Source organism: Rosa rugosa, chromosome 6 (assembly GCF_958449725.1).
Source record: "Rosa rugosa chromosome 6, drRosRugo1.1, whole genome shotgun sequence".
Lineage (NCBI taxonomy): Eukaryota > Viridiplantae > Streptophyta > Magnoliopsida > Rosales > Rosaceae > Rosa > Rosa rugosa.
Genome location: NC_084825.1, coordinates 35,993,218 through 36,001,918, shown reverse-complemented (window position 1 = coordinate 36,001,918; position 8,701 = coordinate 35,993,218). Strand labels below are relative to the sequence as shown.

At 38.3% G+C, this 8,701-nt stretch overlaps 1 long non-coding RNA gene and 1 pseudogene across 6 annotated transcripts; both read right to left on the bottom strand.

The window, feature by feature from the left end:
• Positions 1-476: 476 nt before the first annotated feature.
• On the bottom strand, positions 477-3,997 carry LOC133718801 (uncharacterized). 6 transcript variants are annotated; one of them, XR_009850581.1, is made up of 8 exons: positions 3,834-3,993; positions 3,577-3,728; positions 3,432-3,486; positions 2,900-2,972; positions 1,629-1,691; positions 1,262-1,541; positions 942-1,060; positions 477-859 (listed from the first exon to the last, which is right to left on the bottom strand). It is a non-coding gene; the product is annotated as an uncharacterized LOC133718801 (long non-coding RNA). The 6 variants fall into 6 exon arrangements; XR_009850584.1 differs by having other exon boundaries at positions 1,262-1,460; XR_009850585.1 differs by having other exon boundaries at positions 1,262-1,438.
• A 617-nt stretch (positions 3,998-4,614) lies between these two features.
• Positions 4,615-5,186, bottom strand: LOC133713990 (putative ripening-related protein 1; annotated as a pseudogene).
• Between the last annotated feature and the right edge of the window lie 3,515 nt (positions 5,187-8,701).

Below are 8,701 nucleotides of genomic sequence, written 5' to 3'. Positions count from 1 at the left end.
TAGATTCAATATACAAAGTCTAGTATTGTAGGAACCGATATATTTACTTACATTAACATCGGTGGGTAAGGAAAAAACGATGTCTGGTACTCAGTAATATATCGTTATTAACAAACAACCGATGTCTGTATAGTTTAGTAACATCGATTTTCATTTTGGAACTGATGTCTGGTACTCAGTAATATATCGTTATTTACAAACAACCGATGTGTGGATTGTTTAGTAACATCGATTTTCATTTTGGAACTGATGTCTGGTACTCAGTAATATATCGTTTTGGACAAAAAATCGATGTCTGTATATTTTAGTAACATCGATTTTCATTTTGGAACTGATGTATCTCTATTACTGGACATCAGTTTTTATGGTTAAAACTGATTTCAACTTTATATCTAGACATCAGATTCTATAAAGAAGATGATGTCCACAAAATATGTAGCTGCTGCTATAAATTGCGATTTCAACAGTGACAAGAGTGATTTGAATATTGAGGTATTTTATCTGAAATCATCATCCTTAACAGTTTACAAAATGGACAAAATAAAACCCAATTCACCTACTACAAAACAATTTGGCTACAAAATGGAATGGATCAATTATTCATAATGATCCAATAAACATGGCTGTGAGAAACAAATAAGGCAAAGCTTCTTTCTTGTCTTCTTCAAGCTTCACTTTGACAAGAGTAGGAGCTCATCACAATTCCATGACAAAATTTTCACTACCAAAAACAAAAGATCAAATTTGATGCTTGTTAAACAATATAAGGAGATGCTATATAAGAAGAAAAGTACTTGGGTCTGAAACGGTTAATTGGTACAGGGTCCTTCAGATGCTCATTTAGTGTATCCAATGATGCCTGCAAAAGTACAATGACAAGGTCTAGGTTGGATCCCCCATCTCAGAAGCAACTACTATTTCCACAGCTCAATCTACCTAACCTGAGACGCTATCAAGTATGGAAAAAGGTCGGAGAACATGATTTGCTTCCCCCCAGCATATTCAGGTTCCACAGGTTTATGAGACCAAAAGGACGGTTTCACAGGTCTAGTTTCTGAAGCTGCATTTAGAATACAACACAATCAATTTTTTATTTCCTAGTCTCAAATGTGCAAAATATAATGATATCAACACATACATAATAACTGCACAACATGCAATTGCATAGCTGAACTGAAAATTGTAATTTATACCACCACTGTCAGAAATATTCTCAGTAATCAGTGCCTGACTCTTTTGAAAGTACCACATGAAACTGTACCTGCATTAAAGCGAACAAGTCGACTAGGTTTCCCAAGATAGTCCGAAAACTATTTTGGTGCATCAGCTCCCTCATCTAAGGCAGCACCAGACCATTCCCATATTGAAACTCCATCTGCTATTTCTTGTGGTGGACTCATAGAAATCTTCAGTACATCCATGCCAGGTGCTTTTAATACTGAAAAGCGAATGACAGATCCCTGCTAAGTTATTAAAACAGAATAACTTAGCAGGAAACTCTGAATTGGTAATGTAGTGATTGACTGAAGCCATTTCACATCCTGTGAGCCCATGTTACCCATAAAATATTTCAAATTGTTACTTCAGATTGCTACTTCAAATTATCAATATTGAAGCAATCATCTTACCTTCCAGCTGAGAGAGCGGGCAAATAGTCCAGCAACATGTGATGCTAATCCAGAATCATTGGTCTGCAATTTCCAGCAACATAGTTAGACTGGAGAAAGTAGGTGCCCCAGTCATTAAACTCAAAACTCAAGGACCCCAAATTTAGGTGCAAGAGAGATTGAAGAGCTCAGTGGTTAGATTAGAATCGAGAATGAAATTGATTAGGGTACGATCATTGTAATAATAAGCCATCATACATATTGTTGAAGTTCATGTGATTCAAATCATGGATAGAGAGACACTGTATAATACAAAGCACAAACACGGTTTGGGATATATAATCCCTCCACGAGCCATCATCAATAGCCAATTTAACCTTAACTTTTACCCAAGCCATGTGCAAAAACTTGGAACATTTCAATACTCCAAAAGACTCTACTTGGATTAAAAAAAAATCATGTACTTCAGCATAGAATCTATATTCAATGATCACTATAATATTGTTATGAACACAGTTCACTTTTCTGTGTGAACTTTCTCAATTATTGATGAACATAAAGAAATCTGGAAAGAAAAATTCATGTTTCTCCTAAATACGCAGAAGGCAACACAAGGGCCACAATAATAAATGTGTACCTATTCATTTCAATATCATATGTGATCTCACCTCACGTACATGGATATTGAGGGGGGGGTCTTCAAATTCAAAAACAATCAAGAGGAGTATTAAGTGGAAAGAAAAAAGAGGAGATGGAGTGAACAATGAATCCATACTATACAAGTGAAAAAGAGCTTTCTCTTCTAGTTGGTGAGCAGTCAGTATTACCTGGCCTTGCCGACAGGATCCTCTATTTTTCCACCAAAATTTAGCAGCAAAAGAAAATCGAGGGTAAAGAACACAGAAATTAACGTACTCAAATAATTACACTCAGAAAGAAAGTGAAAACTTATTTCATTCAATGCCCTGTTAGTAATTTTCACAGTTTGATACTTGGCCAAACTTCTTTGTTGGGTTTCTACAGCAAGAGAAAATGAGGTACAGTTTGGTGAAGCATCATAAACTGCAATGGTTCTCCACAACCTGGACTACTAGTTCCCTATTTTAAGGTGTTAAAATTATGTCTAACTATGTTCCCACATTAGTTAGCACAAGTGTTACTAAGATACTAAACAAGAGGAACATAAATATCAAAATTTCTTATTTTCATTTTCAAAATGATTTGAAAGCCAAACAATTCCAACAACTAAGAATGAAATGACTAACATAACAGGATTAAGTTGTCAATGTCACCTTTTTTGAAGAGTTGAAGAAATCTGTCCAATCACATAGGTAGAAGTATGCTAAGAGAACACTAAATTCAGATCTGCAAGAAAAATGAAAGGCACAGATCATCATTCTATTAGTCAAATACTAATATGCTTTGCTAGGACTCAAATACCAAACTTGATGCCAACCCATAATATATATTGCTGAGAATTCCAATCCTTAGCAGCAAAAACATAAACTTGATTGCAGAAAGTGAGACAAACATAGGAATAGCAAAAGCCAATATCAAAATGAAGCTAAAGACTCAACATTTGCATAAAAACCCATTATTAAAGAAATCCGACATACCAAACTTCACATTCTCCTACCAAACATACGAGATAACTCATTCAAACGACCCAAAAAAAAGTATCAAACATGCAAATCCCAGAACAGATTAGAAACTTGTCCCCTAGAAAGCTGGGACTGGAATAAGTTTCAATAGAATCTTTACTTCCTCTACTTGAGTCACAGTGCAAAGCCTCCAAGGACAGAGTCAAAGTATCAAAGCACTCACTTAATTCCAAGATCGATAGGCTCCTGAATACCGAAAGACCTCACAGTGTACCGAGCTGCACACAACCACAACCCACCCAGAGTCAAAACGCACCAACACATAAACCCTAAAACAAAAATGAACAGAGAAACCCTAAAAATCTCACCTTTGGAGAAAACAGGGGTCTGGCCACTGAGTTGCTCCAAAGACCTTGGCGGCCTTGGTGAGACGATCGCCGCTCTCGCAGACGGAGATGTTGAGGACGAGCTTCTGGACCTTGATTTCCCTCATGGGGTTCTCCGACGCCTGCAATTAGAGCTTTACGGAAGAAACAGATTGTTAGATTACGAAATCAACAGAGGCTTGTTCAGATTCGGAACAAGAGAAACAAAAAGAAGGGAAGAGAGAGAGAGAGAGAAGGACCAGTGCTGAAGGGTTGTGGTGTTGAGGAGGCACAGCAGCCGAAGCTCAGAGACTAGGTTATAAGGGTTGCGAGTGATAAGGGTAGGGTGCTGCAGAGGCGGAGGAGGAAGACGAGGAGGTCGGGTGAAATGAGTTGGGGTTTGGGAATGACTCAAAGTCATTGCAAGTCGTGTGGGAAAAATAACTAAGTGTGGGGGGATGAAATTTTCAGTCCCCGCGTTTCTCAAATTTTTCAACTTAGTCCCTCCGCGTTTTTTTAAATTTTTCGAACGAAACTTTTCTCATCGGTTACGAAAGTAACCGATGTCCATAATAATAATAGAAATCGGTTTTTTCACAAATTGATGTTAGCACGGTTTTTAACATCAGGTGCAATCCTGACCGATTTAATAGTGGCGATGTCTAATGACATTATTCTAGTAGTGTGAGTTTTAACGCGGTCTATTTAGCATTGCTTATTTGATTGTAAATCTAACAATAACGTCTAATAAAATTGATGAACTTAATGCTTATGATTTGTAGAGTTTGTAATTTAAAAGGTGCACAAATAGATTTATTTTGTTTCCTCATTAATTTCATGAAATACATATGCAACCAAGTAGACGCAGCCTCATATTAGGATGAGTCCAACAAATACATCGAAAATTTTCCGCTCTTATTATTTTGGTTATTGGAGGTTATCAAACCCTGATTGAGCCTCTTCTCAACTCAATTTCTTACCCTTCTCCTCATCATTTGGGCTAGTCCTAAAAAACTTGCTCTTAATTAGTATTAAAGAAGATCAGGCATCGGACCAGTGTATTTCCATTTCACCCCACTCACTTTTTTTTTCAACTCCCAAGGCCTTCCAGACAGCTTTAGAGGCATCAACAATATTGTTAGGACATGGAGGCTGGTAATCATGTTCACCATCACACCCCTTGTGGAGTCACTCTTCAACCACCTTCGCCTTCACACTCCCATTAGCATGGATGGTAATGTAGTGCAAACACCTCTTGCTATTGTTGAACCACCCTGTTGACAATGCCACCACAGGGGTGCTATCCGAATGGTATCTACCATCACATTCAGATGGTCCGCCACCATCACTACCTTTCTGAAAGCTGTTGATTGTCAAGGTTGCCTTCGTAAACTTAGACACATGCATGTGGTGAGCACTTGTAAGTGGGGTAAAGCTTGCCTTTTTTTGCAGCAGTCTGACATATTCTCTTTGTTGCATTGCTTTGGAGGTGGCTTTCTTCCCCTTAACTTGCCGCTAGGCTTGCAGGTTTGAGCTTGAATGCTCAGCCAGTTCGTAACAAGAACGATAAAGATCAAGAGAAAGGCCCCAGAGGAACAAATCTGGATCTTCATCTTCCTCTTAATGCTCTGGCGCGCTTTCGTTTGTGTTGGTTTGTAAGTTAGCTATATATAGAGAGACCATGAACTGCCTCATATTATGACACATTCGTCTCTGTAGAATCAGAATATTACTATACTGTTTCTTAAATATATCATTATCTGCTAATAGGTACGTTAAAAATTGTCATGTTGAACAATTTGATAATGTGCAGACAAATATCCTTAAAAACTTGTATTTGATGTTTGGTTCTGTACCAATACATAATCTTGTGTGAGATAAACTTGGCTGATTCAATTTTTGAAGTGCCATCAATAGAAAAACACAAGAGAGATCCTTTGGGATTCACAATATTCTAGAATGTTCCATGAGAGCTCCTATAGTTGCTGTTATTTCATTTTCACCTAACGTGAACGTCTGATTTTTCTTTTGGACGAGATTGACGTATGATTTGAACCTAAATATTTTGTGTTCTTGTGTTGTGTCTTATTTACAGTTGAATTACGAAAAGTCCGATTTGGTAAGTGACAAGCAGATAAGAGTGGTGATAAGAACTGGAGGGTTTTCTCAAGTATAACATACCTTTCAAGCCAAGGCAACTCGATCAATAAATACATATCTTCCTAGTTTTTATTGATGAATTGCAACATAATCCTCCCTGTTATCGGACTGAGTTGCATGTAAATCAATCCGATATAAACAAAACCCTTGATAATTTTAAGATAAACTAATTGAAAACAGTTTTATTGTATTATGTATGCTGCTTAATTTGTAAATTCAATTGTTCGATCGAGTTCTATTCTGATCATATTTGACTCACATATGAAGGAAGCGAAAAAAACAGAGAAAAGAATCAAAAGATTCTATGGGAAAATATGTTGACATAATTAAGAAGGAAAGAGCCATTAGAATAAAACAAATTCCACATCATAGCTAGAAAGCCGAAAAAGTAAATAGTGTTGTAGAGAATTGTAATTGTGTATTCATTGATAATAGAAACCCTTTAAATAGGGAGTTACAAGGTACACAATAGGTAATAGAATCTGAATACAATTGAATACCTAGAACACTTTCCTATTACAACTCTAAACCCTAGTTTGTAGAGGCACACATGATGTCGACATCTTTCAACACTCCCCCTTGTGCCGCTCAAACTTGGTGATGACGCTTTGATCGTTGCCTCGTTAAAAACCTTGCCAGGTAACAAAAATCCTGTGGGACAAAAATAACCCTGGTCGAAGGACAAAAAGAGCACAACACGTCCTTCACTCTTCGAGATCGAACATGTAGACATCATACCTCCCCTTGATGCCAATATCTCCCCCCGATTGCTACAATCATGGGAGTTCGGATAACTTTCTTAATCCTATGCTCTTCACATGTTTCTCGAAGGTGGATTTAGGTAACGACTTAGTAAATAAATCCGCTACATTATCCTCTGATCGGATTTGGTTTACTTCAATATTTAGAAGTGCTTGTTGTTGCTGATTGTAAAAGAACTTAGGCGATATATGCTTGGTGTTGTTGCCCTTGATGAAACCTAATTTCATTTGCTCAATACAAGCTGCATTATCTTCATAAATGCATGCAGATTCATCTGTGGTAGACTTCAAACCACAAGTTCCTCGAATGTGTCTAACTACAAACCTTAGCCATATGCATTCTCGCACGGCTTCATGTAGAGCAATAATCTCTGCATGATTTGAGGAAGTAGCAACAAGGGTCTGCTTTGTAGACCTCCAAGATATCGCAGTGCTTCCCATGGTAAAAACATAACCTGTTTGGGAGCGACTTTTGTGAGGGTTAGAGAGATACCCTGCATCAACAAAACCCATGAAGACATCGTTGTCATTTTGATGGAGGGGAGGAGCAGCACAGAAGGTGGTGTTTTGCCTTATGGTGTCCGATCCCACACTTCCGTTATTTCTCTTCTCTCTGTAGGGATAAAACAAGTCCATATCAATCGTACCTCTCAGGTATCGAAAAATTGTCTTTATGCCAATCCAATGGCGGCGTGTTGGCGCAGAACTATGTCGAGCTAATAAGTTCACTGCGAATGAGATGTCCGGTCTTGTGCAATGAGCTAAGTACAATAATGCGCCTATTGCACTTAGATAGGGCACTTCAGCCCCTAATAAGTCTTCGTCCTCATCCCTTGGACGAAACGGATCTTTTTCAGGCTCAAGACTACGACCGATCATGGGAGTACTCACAGGCTTTGCTTTATCTTCATTAAAGCGCCTTAATAATTTTTGAGTATATGCTGACTGATGGATCATAATCCCATCACTACAGTGCTCGATTTCCAGTCCGAGACAAAACCGTGTTTTCCCAAGATCTTTCATCTCAAATTCGGATTTCAAGTATTTAGCAGTTTCCTTTAACTCATCTAGAGTTCCAATTAGGTTCATGTCATCGACATAAACTGCTACAATTGCAAATCCGGAACTTGTCCTCTTTATAAACACGCATGGGCATATTTCATTATTGACATATCCCTTCCCAATCAAGCAGTCACTTAGACGGTTATACCACATCCGTCCGGATTGTTTCAATCCATATAGTGAGCGTCTCAATCTTATTGAAAACGTGCTTCGTGGTTTAGAGCCACTTGATTTGGGTAATTGAAGTCCATCTGGAACTTTCATATATATATATATATATATATATATATATATATATATATATATATATATATATATATATATATATATATCTCTGAATCTAGATCCCTATAGAGATATGCTGTAACCACATCCATAAGCTGCATGTCAAGTTTTTCGGAAACTACCAAACTGACAAGGTAGCGGAATGTTATAACGTCCATTACGGGAGAGTATGTCTCCTCGTAGTCGATTCCAGGGCGTTGTGAGAAACCTTGCGCCACAAGGCGAGCTTTGTATCTAACAACCTCATTTTTCTCATTACACTTTCTAACAAAGACCCATTTATGGCCAACAGGCTTTATACTTGGGGGTGTCAGCATTATTGGTCCAAATACCTGTCTCTTTGTTAGTGAGTCCAATTCAATCTGGATCGCATTTTTCCATTTAGGCCAGTCTGCTCTTCGTTGACATTCTTCAACGGAGCGAGGTTCGATATCATCATGTTCTATAATTCCTTGAGTGATAGAATATGAAAACACGTCATCAAGGATAATAGAGTCTCGACTCAACGTCTCATGTACACTAGTGTAATTCATGGAGATCTCTCTATTCTTTGGAATTGGTTCTGACATTGGAGCGTCCCCCAATGATGTCTCTTGGACATAACCATAATCCGGAATATCTTCATGAGACGGGTTATTTATGTTGATGATTAATGGATCTCTTTGTGCCAAACTCACTTTCTTTCTCGGGCGAGAATCCATCGAACCTTTGAGCCTCCCACGTTTCCTTGCTGGGAGCCCGGCCTGAGCCACATTGCCATCACCATTAGTGGTGGCAGCGCCATGCTCAATACCCCTAGGGTTGGCGCCATGTCCACTATTTTTAGGGACATCAATCCTTGCAGGCACGTTTGCAGCAGG